General features: G+C 41.1%; 1 protein-coding gene and 1 long non-coding RNA gene across 7 annotated transcripts in view; one reads left to right on the top strand and one right to left on the bottom strand.

Moving 5' to 3' along the window:
* The window catches only part of LOC100709248 (receptor-type tyrosine-protein phosphatase gamma), a 403,846-nt gene that overhangs the window by 187,393 nt on the left and 196,833 nt on the right, over positions 1-19,620 (top strand). The gene's annotated exons all lie outside the window — the stretch shown is intronic.
* Positions 14,399-16,135, bottom strand: LOC112846986 (uncharacterized). The gene is made up of 2 exons (XR_003220247.1): positions 15,938-16,135; positions 14,399-15,181 (listed from the first exon to the last, which is right to left on the bottom strand). It is a non-coding gene; the product is annotated as an uncharacterized LOC112846986 (long non-coding RNA).

The raw sequence follows: 19,620 nt of genomic DNA, 5'->3' as shown, positions 1-19,620 counted from the left end.
GACATTTTCACAAATTAAAAAATGAACTGAATGTATTAGTTATACCACTAGTGCAAAGCTGAGAGATTGGGCTAAAGAATTCTGTATATTTCTGAATTTATTCAGACTTTATTTAGACTTTTTACTGTCTGCAATGAGTCTCACCTTAGGACATCGTACCTTCTGCTTCTTCTTCTTGAAAAAACGATTTATGTTAAAAGCTTTGTTGTGGCAGCATTCCATTAACCTTAACTAGTAATAACTTCATGAATTTCTTCACAAACAACATTTTAACTGTTACAGTGGATAGTATTCATAAACATCTAACAGATCAATCATTACATACAGCTACTTTCAATACTGTTAATATTTATTTAGTCTCTCTAATTGATCTTTTTGAGTAAATTTCAATAATCACTTCTGCCAAATCATCAATGTGTCTTATTAGACTCCATTCCCATAAGACTGCGCAAAGAAGTCCTACTAATTAAAGTGTGAATCTTAAATATAATGCAGATTTACTCAGCTTTATTTATCCATGAAGCCAGATGAGACACACCATTAGTTAATCTGCAGGAGTGTCTTTAGACATAAAGACCTGGATGAGCAGGTATTTCCTCCCTTCTAAGTTCAGAATAAACTGAACTTAATGTACTCAGCTCTAAAAATCTTAGAAACTTGGAGTCTAATCAGATGCTCTACAGTGTTAGTGTAGGCCATCCACTAACACTGGTTGGTAATTCTGAGTCATGACATTACAATAACCTATTTTGTAGCTCTTCAAAATCAGCAGTCTACCTCAGATGAAGGCTGAGACTTGATTTCACTAAACTGGTATCAGCAGCTGGTGCGTCAGAGGAATACAAATCAATTAGAAATTTCTGCTAGCACACAAACTTGTTTGTCGGAGTCTCTGGTGCACTAACCAGCTGGTGGATCCTATTGTGTTTACTTCTTTATCCAGCTCAGGTTAGCCATCACATAAGTCATTTTCTCTCCAAGGAGGATCTGCCATCTGCTGGTGATAACATATTCAGTCTGCAGAGAGAAGGCATCCTGAGACAAAGGCGGGCAGACTGTCTACACAGTAATAAGTTTGACACGCTCAATTGCTGCTGCTCAGGAAAGTTTAGTCTCCAAGGCATGAGTTTTCAACTTTTCTTGTTTATGTTTGGGATTCACAAACCAAAACTTTATTGCCTTGATAAAACTGCTATTTTGACCTTAAATCAAGGATATTTTACATTTCCTTTTGTTGTATATTTGTATCTATGGCTGTCTGTCTCTGATAGACCCCTCCATGTAATCAAACACACAGGGTTTTTTTTTCCAAAGCAACACTTTTAGGCTTCACAGAAATTGTTGACATCATGTTCACATTCTTCTGAGGCACATTTTTGAAAATAAGCAGTAAAGAATGGATGGATGTTAAACCTTTCCACCAAACCATACCATGTGTGAGTACTTGGCTACCACAGGACAGACCCTTGCCAAATGCTCAGTTTGACAGCCCAAACCCCCTATGAACTGTTCGTAAGTATCTCTCTAGTACATCACACCACAGTTGAACATGCTAAATAGAAACTCCATCTGGAAAAATTGGCAATTTCTATATGGCAATATGTCAGACAACATCCCAACGATTCATGCAAGACTGTCACCAAATGTTCACTAAATGCTTTGTGAGATGTACTGAATCTGAAGCTCACAATCTCACTGTCAGGAAATCAGCACATGATTGAACACTGCACTTATGACAAGTAGTAAACTAGTAATAATGCTAGGTTGAGCAGGGGTTATGTTTAATGTATATTTCACTCATTAAAGTAATTCATCATGATAGATGTTATGCATTTTCTCCTGCATATTATTAAGGATCAATGGTAAAAAAAAACAAAAAACAATCATTATTCTTCTTATTTCATATTCCTGTCTTTCTCAGCTCTTTAACGCAGAGACAGTGCTCTTCTTTTCAGCAGCAGGAACTATTGTCTTGTCACTTTACTCAAGGTTTACTTTTACAGCCAATATAGATCCGCTTAATCTTTTATTTCTCCATGGGCAGCAGGGTGACTGAGGAACGTGCATTTTGGAATGATGTACTCCAGACTTTGTAATTTGGTGAATGAAAGCAGGGATTCAAGCCCTTCAAATGCGAATAAGCTGCATGTACTAATTTGTGACTTCCTATCAACAGGTCTTCAGGGTAAACGCAGCAATCATTAACAATCTGTCACCTTACTTGCGGAAAAATCTTCACAGGGGTATTTTCATACAGTGGATCTGTGTGTGGGGATGGTAGATATGTTAGTTTTATTGGCCAGTCTCAATGCTCCATAACTCCCGGGTGCTTGGCAGCTATGCCAGGTACTTACTAGGACAGATATTTTAAATCATAATCTAAATAAACTCTGAAATACTGTTCAGAAAACTTTCACACACACAGAAACACACACACACACACACACACACACACACACGTGTAAATCGCATTACCGATTTAAACACAGTTGGATGGCCCCTAAAAGATCAATAGGAAATAGCACGTTTTCTGTTTTTTCTTTCCAAACCTTTATTTAATATTTTCACCTGGTTACAAAACCTGAATGCAAGACATCAGTTCTGTTATCACACATTTTTAGCTTTGGGGTAACTGTTGAAAGTAAAATATTAAAGCCATTTCAATAGGAGGAGAAATAGGTACAGCTTTAAAGTTGTGCTAATCTTAGCCCTCTAACATACATATAGGGTTGAATGCTGGGTGCTAAGATGAAGTCATCTGGCTAACCTTGAGAATGATGAAAATTCTTTGACAGCAGTCTTGCATTTAGCCCAGAAAAGTGACTTATAAAACCATTTTAGGAAAAACTGTCAAGGTGAATAAACTGACTCAAGTGTAGGACTCTGTAGTTCAAAGTACAACACAGTTTTTTTCACAGAACACGAGTCCCAGGTTCAAGACGATATCCTCCAGAATCCAGTGGAGGTGAAAAACATGCGTCATAATGAATTGAGCCATTTCCAGGCCTGTGGGAATCTTGGGTAAGGCTAAAAAAAGTGAGCAGCTTTAGAAGAACGGTCTATAATTTTTAGGAAGATAGTGTTACCTGCTGAAGGAGGGAGGTGGGTTATGAAGTTGATGTGTGACAAGGGATGTCCCAGGGTTTCTCAAGGATCGAAGTAGCCCAGTAGGTGGTTGATTTAGAGTCTTGTTTTGAGCATAGGTGGAGCAAGCGGTTACATATTCTCAGGCATCGTTAGCCAGAGTCAGTAACTAGAAAAAATGCTGGAGGAAGGGTATGGTGCGATAGATTCCGGGATGAAGGTGGAATTTGACAGCGTGCACCTAATGCAGTACCTGGGGTCGGACAGGACAGGAACAAAAAGGCATCTGGGTGGACTGGTCCTAGTGTTTGGTTCAGTTCTCTGTGCTTCCCGCACTGCTGACTCAATTTACCAGGTAATGGCACCAACAGTGCAAGTAGGTGGCAGAATGAGAGCTGTGTCCGCCGTGTCCTCAGAGGTGGAGAAATGTTGTGATAGGGTCTATCGAGAATAGAAATATTTTCCTGCTATTATTTGCTGCTATTTTGATAATCATCATTACCGTTTCATGTTAATAGTGATGTTGCTTTCCTAGATGCATTCAGATGTTCAAACATATTGGTATCATATTAGTCTTTATTACAGGTCCAGTAAGAACCACTTTAAAATGTTGAGTTGAATCTATAACCCGAAGTGCTTTGGAATGTATAATTTAATGTTTGTGCAGACTGCAGGGTGAAAGAGTAACTCTGTGCTAAAAGAAGACAGGAAGTTATATGTCTTTGAAGTTGCAGGCTGGTGCAGAAGTGAAACCGAAAGCAGAGTGAGCGTAAGCTGAAAGAGTAGGGTGTTTATTCAGTAGATTACATATATAGTTCCAGTTAGGTTATTATATGTAAAGGGGAGCCTCTGGTCACGTGAAGGTCAGAAGCGTAACGGGTGAGATGTGAGAGCATTTAAGGGCGAGACATATACATACAGACACAAATACTGAGAGGTCATGACACGTACGCAGTACACAGCATGCACGCGCCCCTGCACGTGCACACACACACAGATATAAACTCTTACCTACTAAATGAGTTTTAGACTGCAAAGTTGTGCCTGTATGAGTGACATTTTGTACAGGAAGTGCACCTGATGTCCTAGGAGATAAGCGACAGCGAGGATGGAGACAGGAAGCATCAGCCGTCGACACGAAGATGATGTTCTATGTTAAAAGTCATTGTGGTTTTGGAGTGACGTATGCTTTGTTTAAATCTGCCTAGTAACAGGAAAGGGGGCTGTACTATCTTAACCCCATAAAACAGTTGTCTGAATATGATAAAGACAGTTCAACACTGATTGGGTTGTTGAACTCACACATGTGTAATTCATTAAAATGCCGTCTAATTCCACGCTGGACCGGATCTGTGGTTATTTATGGATTCTTCTCTCAACATTGAACCCTAACAGGTCCCTGGTTTTATGTTGTGGGAACCTGGACTGTAGGTTATAGAAAAATGAAAACGAGTGAAGCACAGTGCCCACCTGGCTTGCTGTGCGTTCAGCCGCTTGGCAGATTATAGGTACACCAGATTCTTTTGGTCAGTCCAGATGATGAAAGGTAGAGCTGTGGCTTCAAGCCAATGTCTGCACTCCTCCAGGGCGAGTTCCTGATCTCCCATGTCATAGTTCTGATCTGCTGGTGTAAACCGGCCAGAAAAAAAAAGAACATGGATGGAGCTTACTATCAAGTTCAAGTTCAAGTGGCTTTTATTTTCATTTCAACTATGTACAGTGGAACAGTACAGAGTGGAATGAGACAGCATTCCTCCGAGACCCTGGTGCTACATATGACATATAACGGACAAACACAGGACTACATAAAGTGAAATGTGCAAAAAATTGCGAAAATAAACAAGACAAGACAGTACAACAATAGTAAAACTCACTGAGTGTTCAGGAGTGATGGCTTCAGGGAAGAAACTGTTCCGTAGCCTGGCAGTGAGGGCCCGGTTGCTCCAGTTGCCAGATGCTCTTGCCAGAAGGCAGCAGGGTGAAGAGTGTGTGTGTGGGGTCCTCCACAATGCTGGTGGCTTTTCGGATGGAGCGAGTGCTATAAGTATCCGTTCCCTCGATGATGGAGGGAAGAGAGGATAAAATGACCTTCTCAGCTGCTCTCATTATCCGTTGTAGGGTTTTACAATCCGATAAAGTGCAGTTACCATACCAGACAGTGATGGAGCTGCTCAGGATGCGCTCGATAGTCCCTCTCGATAGTAGAACGTGGTGAGAATAGATGGAGGGAGATGGGCTTTTCTCAGCTTCCACAGGAAAGAGACATTGTTGGGGCTGGTGTTGAGGGACCAGGAGAGGCTCTATGCCAGGAATTTGGTGCTCTTGACGACCTCCACAGAGGATCCAATTCAATTCAATTCAAGTCAATTCAATTCAGTTCAATTCAATTTTATTCATATAGCGCCTGTCAAAAGAAAATTGTATATATGTGATCAGCTACATGAAATGTATCCTTTCATTAAGCACATGTCTATGTGACTTTTCACCTAGTAACTTGTGATGAACCTATGCAGATACTAACCGCTTCCTGTTTTTAAAGAACCTTTAGATGTAGAGAAGTGAAACCTCAGCTCTTTTTACAAGAACACATACACACACACACACACACACACACACACACACACACACACACACACACACACACAGAACAATCTTGCATAAATAAAGAACGCAGACGGTGACAAAGCGCGAGTCCATGAGTGTCTCCTGTGCGAGCGCTCTGTGACCGTCCTCGCGAGTGAAAGAACTGCAGTGTTTGTGTTTTCTAACTCAGGAGTCTTGGCTAAAGAAAGAACGGCAGGGTGATTTAAAGAAATCCCCTGTCAGCGCCAAATCAAAACAACAGTCGCCTCAAGGTGCTTTATATTGTAAGGTAGACCCTACAATCAACGTTAAGTGGACAGTGACCTCTCCATGATCTCCTGAAGTCAACAATCATCTCTTTTGTTTTATCCACATTCAGAGACAGGTTGTTGACTCTATACCAGTCTGTTAGCTGTTGCACCTCCGTTCTTCATTCACCTCATTCTTGCTGATGAGACCCACCACAGTTGTGTCATCTGCGAACTTGATGATGTCGTTCGAACTGTGGATTGCTGCACAGTCTTGATTCAGCAGAGTGAATAGCAGCGGGCTGAGCACACAGCCCTGAGGGGCTCCTGGGCTCAGTGTGGTGGTGTTGGTGATGCTGTTGCCGATCTGGACTGTCTGAGGCCTCTCCGTCAGAAAGTCCAGGATCCAGTTGCAGAGGGAGGTGTTCAGGCCCAGTAGGCTCAGTTTTCCAATCAAGTGCTGAGGAATGATTGTGTTGAATACTGAACTGAAGTCTATGAACAGCATTCGTACAAACATGTCCGTATAGTCCAGGTGGGTGAGGGCGAGATGTAGGGTGGTGGCGATGGCGTCGTCGGTTGGGGCGATAGACGAACTGCAGTGGGTCCAGTGTGGGTGGCAGCAAGGTCTTAATGTCGAGCCTCTCGAAGCACTTCATCATAATGGGTGTGAGTGCAACGGGATGGTAGTCATTGAGGCAGGACACTGGAGACTTCTTTGGCACGGGAATGACGGTGGTGGCTTTGAGGCATGTTGGGACGACAGCAGTGCTCAGGGAGAGGTTGAAGATGTCAGTGAAGACATCTGTCAGCTAGTCTGCAGATTCTCTGAGCCCTCTTCCAGGAATGTTATCTGGACCAGTAGCTTTTCCTTGGGTTAACTCTGCGAAGAGTTTTCCTCACATCAGCAGAGGTCAGGAACTTTGCTCAAGCTGTGAGACTGATAAATGGACTGTGCCCCCTCCCCACACATACACAGCCATTTACACAGCTACACTGTAAGATCAACAAGCGGACTGTGTTGCCCCTATCTACACACGCGCACACACACACACACACACACACACACACACACACACACACACACACAGACACACACACACATACAATACACTCCCCAGATACACACGCTACCTAATTTAACCATCCCCTTCCCTGAAAGTACTACCGCTATCTACCCGAACGAATGTGACTTGAGTTTGTTTTAGAACTTAGATTTTATGTTATTTATTTATCCATAACTATTGTTGCAGTTCATTACTGCCCTTTTTACTGCTCTTTTTAAACTTATTCTTTTTAAACTGTATTGCTTTTTGCACTGTAGAGGCTGGTGAAAAACAGTATTTCATTTCAGGCTGGGTAACACCATACGAAATGACAATAAACTTCTTGAGTCTTGAGTCTTGACCAGAACCTGGTCGTTGTGAGGGGAGGTGGACTTCCTCACCAGCACATCATTCTGAGCATCAAAGCATGCATAGAAGTTGTCCTTTTGCTGAGAAAGAACAGCCCCCACCCCAGAGTCGGAGGCATCCACCTCAACGATGAATTGGAGCCTCAGGTCCGGTTGAGGCTAGATTGGAACCCAGATGAAACATTCCTTGAGGTGGGCAAAAGTGGCTTGGGCAGGTGGATTCGACTGAAACAGAACCTTGGGAGAAGTTAAAAGTAAAGTCAATCTTACTGAAGTCTCAAATGAACTGGCGGTAGAAATTTGAAAAGCCAAGGAAACATTGGAGCTGCTTACCGTGAGTGGGTTTTGGCCAGTTCACCACGGCAAGTTTGAGACTTTCCTTTTCAATGATGTACCCCAAGAAAGAAACTGTATCGACATGAAATTCGCATCTTCCTCCCTTAACAAACAGTCTGTTCTTGAACAGGCGCCGAAGGACCTGTTTAACATATCTCATGTTCAGAGACTGACCTGGAGGAGAGATCAGGTGATTTGGGAGATGAAAGCGGGTTCGGAGGATTGATAGGTGGAGTAGCAGACTTCAGGCAATTAATATGATATTACTCCCACCCTGACACACATTCCTTCTTCCTGTCAGTGCGAGGGTTATACCGTCAAAGCCATGGGTAACCCAGAATGAGAGGAATGGGGGGGTGCTTTGAATACGAAACTTATGGCTTTGGTGTGGTTGCCTGACAAGGTGAGAGAGACTGGTTCAGTGACATGGGCAGTGCTGGGAAGCTTACTTTTAAAATGTATTCCACTACAGATTACAGAATACATGACCCAAAATGTATTTTGTAACGTATAGCTTGTTTTGTTTGGGTTTCAGGCAATGCGTGGAATTACCAAAATGAGAGAGGGGAAAGCCTAACATATGAAACAGGAAAAGACAGCCGTGTAATGTATTTATTTCAACAAAGTAACTGTATTCTAATTATCACCTTTTTAAACGGTAAACGGTAACATGGGTAATATTAGGAGGCGTTGTCAGTTAAGTGCGCAGACACAGAGCATGTGAGGTAGAGCGTCACTTGCAATTTTTAACCGGTGGCCTATCCGGTCTTTAAGTGATGACGTGACAAATCCTGCTTCCGGGCCCAAACTACTCTGCGTTTAATAAGACTTTTGTGTATTTAACAGGTTTTAATGTTTTGTATCTTGTTCTATTTAATCTCAACAAGCCCCTAAAAACAGTCAGTGATCACTGTCAGCCTCTCTCGGTTTTTATTACCGCTAATCATTTTAAACCTCAGTTTTTAAAACCTTACTATGTAACTACAGCCCAGCCCATGCAGCAGTATATAAATGACTAACCTCGTATTGTGGATGGATTATCTCAGTTGTTCTCCTGACTGAAGTTTGGTCCGTTTACAGCATCCTGCCATGCGATTGCATTTGTCCCTAACCATCGGGAACCCTCACGTTAACTTTTATCGAGTGGAAAAAAGTCAGCGTTCATCCTCCAGCTTCACTGTGTTTATTATGCTAACATAGCTGTGTCACTAGCGATCATTGAGCACATTGTTATATACCAGGTAGCAAAACTTCAGTAACCCTACAAACGTCACTGCTGTCATGACAGACAGGCAGATATAAAGTGGCCCTTCTGGCTGCAACACAAGTGCTCACCAGACGACAGATGGCGATATCGCTCCTCCGGGGCCTGGCGAGAGCACCCCAGTTGCATAGGTTTCTCACCTCCGCTGTCCTCCTTGCACTCCTGGTTGCTTCCGTACTCGGTGACACTTCTGCTGGAAGTCGCTGCCACGCGAACTGAAGCATCCTGGGAGTTTGAGTTCCACGCACTGCTCGTAACCGGTCATCCACTCTTATGCACAGACATAATAATGCGTCTAGGGAAGAAGGTAATTCCTTCATGACTAATTCATCTTTTAATTCATCACACAGATTATTTAATAAGGTACCTTTAAGTGCTTCCTACCCCCGTTTATAGGTTTATAGAGTATAGGTCCCGTCCCCGTTTCTTCTGCCAAAATCCAAAAATCTATCGAGTAATCAGCCATGCTCTGCTTACCTCGTTTAATGTTTAACAGGCAATGCGCGGCTGCTCCAGCTCAAAAAGAGAGAAACTCTGATTAGGTTACATCTTCATAGGTCAGCCCTTTCGTAGCTGACACTTGTGAGACTTCATCAGAGGTGTGATCATCACAGCAGATGCCTTTGTGTCAAAGTAACTAAGGATAAAACACAGAAACATGAAGCAGATTTTCGTGTCCTGGCTTTTTAAAGCAGATAACCTTTAAAATATTCTGCAGTAGAACAAAACCAGAAGAAAACCATGAATCAACATCTGAACATTATCTGATGCTGCTGAAGTGAAGCAGAGCAAAGTTACAGAGATTTGATTTGAGACACAGCTAAGAGTTTTGTAATGTGGACTCATTTGTAAAAGTTTAAATTACCTCTGTATTGAACAGCAGAAATGAGGCTTTACTGTCAGAGGTCATATTAAAAAACAAAAAATCAAACAGTGAGCAGCAAAGCTGTACACAACGGTAGACTGGCGTGTAATTTGCAAGCGAATAATGCCGAAAATAGACATTTTTGATGGTAAACTGATCTTACAGTGAGAGTGAGCTGTGCAGTGTTTGTTGTGTTTGTTGTGGTGGAAGCAAAGTTGCCAAAGTAAGAGACAATGTTTGTCAAATGTGAAGCGTATTTTCACTTCTTTTGCTGCTGGTTCAGTGAATTTTGGTGGATTTCATGACAGATTGGAGATTAATGTAGTTTTCAATTCAAGCTTGCTATTATCTCTGGAATTCGACTTCACTGTGCTTAACCTAGAACTCATTGGAATCTGTAAGACCTGTTTCTTTTAATGGACATGTCCATTAACAAAGACTTGAGCTTGTCAAGTGGTAAGGACAACATTTGTGGATAAACCTCTGGTCTTTAATGGGTAACTAGTCCTAAACAAGCAGCCACAGGATCTGCTCTGACTGCTCTTAGATTAGTTATGATCTGGACATACCATTAGCAAATAAGTGAGCCCTCTTAACAGATTTGCTTTTGCTCATTAACCATCCCCTCTACAAGTATGATGTAGAGGGGTTAGGGCCGAATTACACCCACTGTTCGGCGCCTGCCACATAGTTGATGTCCAATTGAAGTCACATCCGCTGTCGCAAGTCACCATTTCTGCCGATGGTGTACCTCTCTCGCATCTGGGGTAAAGACACAAGTGTACGCTCATGTTGGTAATTTTAATGACATGTCAGTACAAAAGCTTAGAGATGAACAGATTATACAGAGAGGTGTTGCAACATTTTGAAAATATGAGCCTATGTGGAAAAAATTTTATTTACTTATGATTTTGACTGAGGCAAGAGTGAGAGTGAGGAAGAAAAAGGAAAAAGAAGCTCTATTAAGATCATTTACACAGTCAACCAATATACACACATATGTACGCACACCATGGCTGATTCAGAAGATTCTCACACCTGCTGTGGCTTCAGGAAAACATATGATATCAACCCACACGTTTTAGCACAGTGGATCCTCTTTACACAAAGAAAACAATAAACACAACTCTGTCCAAATGTTGTATGTGGGTGTTAGTGTTTGTCACAGTGGTGGCAGCAATTGTGAAGGAGAACTTAAAGTAATACTGATCGCTTTCTGTCAGCTTTCTGAGCAGTCCAAGACTAATCTAACTGCAACCTACCGAGTCATCAGGCAGTGAAGATAAGCTAAAATGGTCTTTCCTATTGATTAGTGAGTAAAAATGATTGAATTCATTTCTAATTCATTTTAGGCCCTTGACCTGTACTTTAATTAATATTATATTTTTTAGTAAAGTAGTAATGTAATGTGTTACTGTACCTAATTAATGCAGTTACACAATTACAGTTACACTTATGTTGTTACTTACATTACAAATATTCTTCATACCATCTGCATGCTGGGTAGAGAGAAAGAAAACGTTTGTCTTCCTGCTACAATCAGCTGATTTCAGCTGAAGTTTGTGCAACGCCTCTCTTGATAGTCTCTCTCCTACAGTTTAGGAGGTACACCTATGTTTTTTTCACTACAAATCATTTAATTTTCATAGCGAGCAAAGGTCTTTGCCATAATGCAGAGCCACATCGGTTTTGAAGCTGCAAGGTCATCATAAAGATTTGATTTGATGTACTGAGACTGAGAGAGATGAGACTGAGTTTTTAAATACAGGGGTTGGCTTGAAAAGTGAGTCAATCCTCAAAGCCTTTCATGTTAAAATGTATATGCTATGTATACTTTATACACAGCAAGTACAGTGTCACACTTATGTGTGCGCAACACACAGTATATGATCTGGTGGTTAACTATGACTCTGTGGATAAAGAGCAACTAAGAAATGTGTTGCTTAGGTACTTCATCAAATGATATGATACTAAGCTATTTAGTGCATGTTATCTATTCTAACTGACCAGTGGCAGTAAATAGCTGTGGTGACTGATTCTTGATAGTTTGGTGAAAGCTGTAATGTTTAAACACTAGTGCTGGTTTCTGCCAGCTTAAATGGAAAGTGGTACAAATTACCACAGACATTCCTTAAGTATGAGGACCAAGGTAACATTTGTGACACAACCAATCCTATGCCTTTGTGCTACAAGTTTGTGGACTATGTCCTAAATCACTGATGGTAACTTCTTAGTCCAAACACAAATGTACTCTCAGAACAGTAAATTGAGATTAGAAACTCTGATCATTTTGCACCATCTCTGTTAGCTTTAGTTTCACAGTTTTGTCATTGTTGCATCCATGCATTGTTGCAGAAAGCAGCACACAGCCTGTTGATAGGTAGCACTGGACTTCAAAACAAGGTGTCAATCTACAGAACCCATGACCCTGTACAAGTCTGTTTAGGCTGTCTGCTAAAAAAGTCCTAACCTCTGATCTTATGAGTCTTACTCAGGAAGTGTTGTATTTAAAGGGCCAGAGTAACCTGTAAGAGGTATTTGCACTATTAAAGATGAATACCTAGATTTTTTCCTTTACTGTTTCACAAAGGGTTAAAAAGTGTCCAAAATTTAGACTTTAATTGCAGGAAATGTTAATAAAGCAATTTGGCGAGTGCAAAGCAAAATCAAAGGACAATAATGGTCAGATAATAATCATCAAATCACATCAGCTATTTTTATCTAATTGACTTACCCTGAGGTAATGCTGATTTTGTTCTTCTCATTGGGAGCGGAGATTTTGATTTATCTTTAATTAAAAAACATCCTTTATTATTAGCATATAGAGAAAAGCTCTGTTTTAGCACTCTGATCATTTTTAATAGATAAGCCCGGGCAGAGGGCATCCAGGGGGATAACCAACCATCCATGCATTTAATCATTAGTTATTTTCAATCTCTGACTCTCTTCAAAAGCATATCTTTGTCCTGCCTTTCTCCCCCAACTCCAGCAGATGGCCCCGCCCCTCCCTGAGTCTGGTACTGCTGGAGGTTTCTTCCTGTTAAAAGGGAGTTTTTCCTTCCCACTGTCATGCTTGTTAAAAAAGGGGTCATATGATTGTTGGGGTTTTCCCTGTTTTCTTTGTATTATTTTAGGGTATTTACCTAACAATATAAAGCGCTAAAGATGTGTTGCTGTGATTTGACGCTATATAAATAAAATTGAATTGAACTGACTGATTACTTACACGATCAAGCAATTTGGAGGCCGCGAGCAGGCTGACCTCTGTCAGCCAGATCAGCACACAGCTATTCTGAAGATGGTTGTTCAGCCATTTATCACAAACTTTTCTAACAAGAACTCATCCCACACTCATTTGCAGTGTGCTATGTCGAGTTGAACGGCAACAACAGGGAAGCCTGTGTGGGTGCAGCTCCTCGGCAGCCTTGAATTCTAGTATGGAAGCCAACATAAATTCCTAATAGCCTGACAGCTGGAGACTGAAGATATCTCTGTTTGTTTTATCTGCATAGAGTTTTCACATTTACTGAACCAGCATTCTAGTGTGTTTGTTACTATAGTCTTAGTTTTGCTTAAAACTGACTAGTTTTGTCTACGTCTTATGACAAACGCTACAACTACATCTAAGTGGCTTGCACAGCAAACCACTTATGTTAAATTTTCCATCCATCCATCCATTCGCTTATCCTTTTCAGGGTCGCAGGGACATGCAAACTCCACACAGAAAGACCCCGGCCTGATGGTCGAATTGAACTCAGGACCTTCTTGCTGTGTGGAAACTAGGTGTGGAACCGAACCCAAATACGGCATTCGGAAAGGCACAAATAACGTGTTTTTTACGAATACTTATTTCGAACAAATACTTTAAAAAATATTTGTATTCAGGAACAAGAAAAACTTTATATCAAAAAGCTGAGTTTCCTCATGACCTGCATGACTGGATGAGTGCGTGACGTGTGAAAGAGGTGACTGACACAGGCTGCTGCACACAGCAACAGAGAGGCTCGGCTGAGCGAAAAAAGACTGAACTGCATCACTATTTTTGTTGAATAGATTTTTTTGTGCCTTAAGGTTCCGGAGGCAGTTTATAACTTTCGCGAAGATCAGGAGATTATTTGATTGTGCTGCATTACTGATGACTGCAGTTCTCATGTTCTCACTGCTCTCATGTTCACTATGTTTACGTAGGTCTGTTAGCTCGGTAACCTAGACAATAGGCTGTTGACAGAGTAACGTTAACGTTCGGTTTAAAAGGTTAAAACGATGCTTGTGTAGTCGTGTCGAATTTTATGCACTTGTGGGAGTTATATGGTACGTTTAAGTTAGTTTAAGTTAGTTTAAGTTAGTTTTGCAGACAGCAAGATGTAGGCTACAGACTAATTAACTTTAGCATAGCTTCCCGTCACTCACTTAACTGAAACTCCCCACATGGATTTGGGCAATCAAATAGAGAAGAGTGTTGCTGTGTGGAAGCATTTTACAGTCAGTACTGCAGATGAAACCAAAGTGATATGTAATGATATCAAACATCTGTCAACATCTGCTATGCATAATCACATGCACTTAAAGCATCCTCTCCTGGTACTGTCTGCCAACAGACAGTACCATTTTTCAAATGGTCTAAAACTTTTGATCAGGACTGTACAACCTAAAAATAACAGCAATTTGTTTTCGTCAGCCACATACATCACAGTGGACCAACAAGTGCAGTTTGTGTTCAGACAAGTTTTGAGCAATAAAAAAAGTAGCTTATATGTAACGTCCTTTATTTGTTGATGAAAAGAAACAAACTGAAATGAAGTTATCATGATGCACTGGGAAAAAAATTATATTTTTCAGCGCAAAATGTCTGTAGTTTTCTAATAAAATCTCTGTTACTGAGCCTCACAGGTCCTTCTGCTGCTGCGCATCACATCCCAGCAGTGGCTTCGCACATGCGTGATTGGATGCAGTGGGGTAAAAATCATCTGCTCCATCTTCCATTCCACCACGTCATCAATCATGAGAGGCAACAGCCTTACAAACTTCCAGTTTTGTATTAACTGTGCTGAGAGTTTGTTTGAGGACTGACCTCACACGGCTTTGAAGAGGTATCAGAGTCAGAGTATTTAAACTGTTTAATGCTCCGATTCAGAATGGAGTGGGTGAACCATTCTTTTTTTTCACAAAAAACAGCACAACATCATATGACAAAATGCCATAAAAATGTTGTGTCCTAATCAAAATGGCAAACCTGGCTGACAGATGTGAAAATATTTTAAACAGTTGAAAACTGACTCAAACTTTACTCCTTCTATATCTGGTGTACCTTCAGTCTTGAGGTGTTCAACAGGAGAGTTGTACATCTCTATGGTGCATTCTGCTCCACACTGATTTGGATCACCACCCTGAAAAACAGATTGCGTCATTAAACAGTATCTACACAAATGTTGTGTACGACTAAAGCAGAGGCCACCAGTGCAATGTGAGCCCAAATTATCTCCAGCATGCAAAACACGGTTCCTTTAACTACAGTTTTATCTATTTATTTCCATAACCTAAAGGATTAACAACTTCAAAGGCATCTTGGTATAGCAGTAGTTTGAAACATAATGGATTTTGGTAAAAAAAAAAATAAAAAAAAAATTACTACTTTTGAATATCTGACCATCACTAATGTCACACAGTACATCTGATGAAGACTCAGCTGATTCCTCACCTGTTACACATTTCTGGATCCCTTGACCGCCTCACAAAGCTTGGAAATACCCTCATCAGATAATGTTGTTTCAGTTTTAAGAAGTGTACTGAACTTATTCAGAGTGTATGACTGACCCAACTCATTTTTGTTTTTAAATTTCCTCCATCCAGGATGGCAGAAGCAGGTCACAATGAAATAAATAACCCCTCAGTGACTTCACTGACTTGGCACAGAAATCAAAAAGGAACATTGTCTTTAGCTGCTTTTGGTAAATTAAACTAGCGTTTGTTTCACAGTAAAGCTAGCTAAAATCTTCAACCTGCTGCATTAGCATGAACTTTCCAGAAAACTAAACAGGACTGAAGGCGAAGCCTGTAACAGAGGAACGCTTTCAATGCAACAAGAAAACTAAGCGAACTATGGTTACAGTTGATATACGTTTCAAGTCTAATGATATACTTACATTGAAAGAGAAGGTTGTTGGTTCGGCGCAGGGTGCTGCTGGGCTCCCTTGCTGAGCAGGAGTCTGTCTGGACCGTTAGAAGTGGCGCTATCTTCTTCTTCGTTGGTTTGGTTTTAAATATTTGGCGCTTCCAAGGAGTATTGGTGCCCTCTGCTGTTGCAGTACCTCAAAGTCAGCTATTTCTGAAAACATAGTACCCTCCCCGTCTAAGTTTTTATATATATATATATATAAAAAAAAAAAAACACCCAGCACGCCCCTGCGGGCGGTTTATCCTTCAAGCTCGGGTCCTCTATATATATATATGTATATATATATATATATATGTATATATATATATATATATATATATATATATATATATATGCGTGATGCATTTTCTCCCAAACGTGCATGGACTTTAAGGAAACTGATTGTTACAGCTTTTATAATACATTCGTTGACTGCTCTTGACCTTGCAAACTACACCAATTTATTAACATTATTTCATTATTTTTTTGTATTTCATTTTGATCAATTAATTTTAATTTCAGCAGGTGGTATCACACTCAAACAGATTGAACACGGACTGAACAGTGGTAAATCCATGATTTAAACCTCCCTATGCCTGCTGTGCCTTTAATTCCTGAGCGTTTTCTGGACTATGCTTAAAATGTCCAACAATCTTGCGACATTTGGCCAGAGCCCTTTCAAATGCGCTGTCATTAAGAGAAACTGTGACCGTTCTTTGCAGAATGTGGGCCATGCAGGGCATGTGTTCAAATGGAAGTAGTCTGGCGGCTGCAACCATGTTACGAGCACTGTCAGTGCCAAGCGTGGTTACCTTGTCCTTGATTTTCCATTCGTTTGCAACATTCAGAAAATGGTCAGCACACGCCTCAGCATAGTGTCTCTCTTCAGTTTTACTCACTGTTAGTGCAAACGATTGCACAGTCCAGTCGTTATCAATAAAATGCGCCGTGACCCCCAAGTAATTATCGTTGTTCACCGAAGTCCAGTGGTCTCCGGTGAGAGCGACGTTCCTTACTTGCACAAGCTTGCTGGACTCCTGAGCCCTCTGATCCTCATACAAAGTGTGCAGTCTCGACACAATGGTTCCTCTCGAGGGCAGATTGTAACACACATCTCCTGATGCAGCGCAAATGACTTCTCTCAGTCCATCATCTTCTACTATGCTAACTGGCCGGCAGTTTTTAGCTATCCAAACAACCAAGGAATTGGTTAATTTTTCTCTCACATTTTTTGTTATTCGTCCACGAGCACCATACTCCTGAAGCGTAGACTGGCGAGGTCCCGTAGAGGCGGATTCAGTTGGGTGTTTTGCTCTCAGGTGATACGCCAGTGATGAACTGCTTCTGTGGTACCTGAATTCAGCTTTGCAAATTGTGCATCTTACTCTCGTTTTGTCCAACAAGCCATCAGGCAACTTCTTAAAGAGAAACTTTCCACCCAAAAGTTCGCCCTCGTCCATGCTTGCGTGTGTTAGCTAGTGTTAGCTAGATAGTAGCATGGTGTCACTTCTTCTTCTCCTAATAATTTCTGTCAGGCCAAACGCCAGCATAGCACACTGTTGCCCCCCCCCCCCCCCAGAGGTGCTCATGCGTTTAAAGGTCTTAGATTACAGGAAATTAATTTTAAAAAATCAGCGTTAAATTTTTTTAACGCGTTAAACATTTCGCGTTGATCTTAACAATTAACGCGATAATTTTGACAGCACTAATTTTATTGGAATTAAAATTTTTATAAATCTCACAGACCTACATTTGCTTGATGGTAGGTGGTAGTGTTTTTGTGTAGCCAATTTAATTAAAAAGTTATAGTGGAATTTTCACATGCTTTATCCAAAGAACACTCTGTTGATTCACCTGCTAATTATATTCACAATACTGTGACTATAATGTGTGTTAGAGTGTGGAAGACTTCACTGTGTCTTTAGGGATTCACCAGCTTAGCTTAGATTTTAGCCAACTTGCTAGCAGCATGTCTTCTTCCGCTGTCCCTCTTGCACGTTCCTGCTCAGTCTGTCAGATAGTTTGTTACTCCTTTAGCAATAACTATATTTGTAATAAATGTAGCTCAGGATGCCAGGTTGCTGAAGTGGAGACCCAGCTCTGCACCCTTGAAAAACCAGTAGTTAGCCAGGCCCCTGTACTCAGTGTGGCCAAAGGTAGTGCAGTTACCATTAGCTCTTCCATGGCAGATTGTCCCATCTCTGCTAGGATTGTTTCTTTTCCCGAGCTGGCGGGTAAACAGGATGGCTGGGTGATGGTCAGGAGTAAGAGTAGACCCAAACAGAAGCCCCCAATGTGTCCATGTCTCTAGTTGTTTTTCCTCACTCGGCACACACCTGTTGAGGAACAAACGCTGGTAACTGGCAATTCTGTTCTGAGACATGTGAAGCTGGACCCACTGGCAACCATAGTGAATTGACTTCCAGGGGCCAGAGCAGGCAACACTGAGGGAAATTTAAAGCTGCTGACTAAGGGTAAATGTAAATTCAGTAAAATTATAATTCACGTCGGCAGTAATGACACCCGGTTATGTCAATCAGAGGTCACTAAAATCAATATTGAATTTGTGTTTAACTTTGCCAAAACAAGTTGGATTTTGTAGTTTTCTCTGGTCTCCTCCCCATTCATGAGTGACATGTTTAGCCGCATGTTCTCCCTAGATTGCTGGCTTTCTAAGTATGTGCTATACAAAGTGCTTTGAGTGCTCTGGGAGAGTAGAAAAGTGCTATATGAGAATCAGTCCGTTTACTATCTTCCAGGCCCCTCTTATGTGGAACTAGCTCCCAGTTTGGATTTGGGAGATTATTGGTTGATTACTGCTTTTACATATAGAGTTTGAACTCCCTGTGCTGTCCAACCCTGAATTTTTAAATGTGATTTCTTTATTCACTGATCTGCTGGTAAACCTGTTGAATCATATGAGATTAGATCAGATAATCCACCTGTATGTTGCTTATGATGAAGATCCACAATGTTGCAATTTTCCTTTTGACTACTGAAATGAAGATGGACGGAGTAGTTGGAGGAGCTGATGAATGTAGTGAAAATGAGAGGGAGGAGAACAGATGGAGGATAGTTAGAGAATCTGGAAGTGCAGAGGATTAGTCATGAGGAACAGAGGGCAGCTATAAAGATGATGAAGAATGGAAAGACGGATGGTCCTGATGACATACCTTTTGAGCTGTGTGATGTTTAGGAGAGAGGGCAGTGAGCTTTTTGACAAGAATATTTAACATAATTCTGGAGAATGAGAAGAACCCTGAGGAATGGAGAAGATATGTACTGTTGCAAATTTCCAAGAACAAGTGTGATGTGCAGAGCTTTAGTAACTAACTGTGTCTTTGTGGATCTATAGAAAGCATGCCAAGACAGGAACTGTGGAAGTGTGCCTTTTGTTGCCTGTCCTGTCCGACACTGTAGCAATCAGAATTATTGTCTGAAGGCCAAGAGGAATACCCAACAGATTTTCTTTCACAAGTGGGTCATTATGGCTTTTACCATACTGGTCCACTTGATTGTCATAGTTTGTTTGATCTTCATTATTTATGTATTTTTACTTTTAGGTTATTACAATTGAAACAGACAGGACTGGGGGATAGGAAAGGGAAGGATGAGGAAAAGAGAAGTTGGGAAAGAGGATCAACAGGAGGGGAGGGAAAGAAAAATGGAGAG

The sequence above is a fragment of the Oreochromis niloticus genome, linkage group LG5, assembly GCF_001858045.2.
Source record: "Oreochromis niloticus isolate F11D_XX linkage group LG5, O_niloticus_UMD_NMBU, whole genome shotgun sequence".
Lineage (NCBI taxonomy): Eukaryota > Metazoa > Chordata > Actinopteri > Cichliformes > Cichlidae > Oreochromis > Oreochromis niloticus.
The sequence above is the reverse complement of the archived record's forward strand: the minus strand, read 5'-3'. Positions and strand labels throughout refer to the sequence as shown.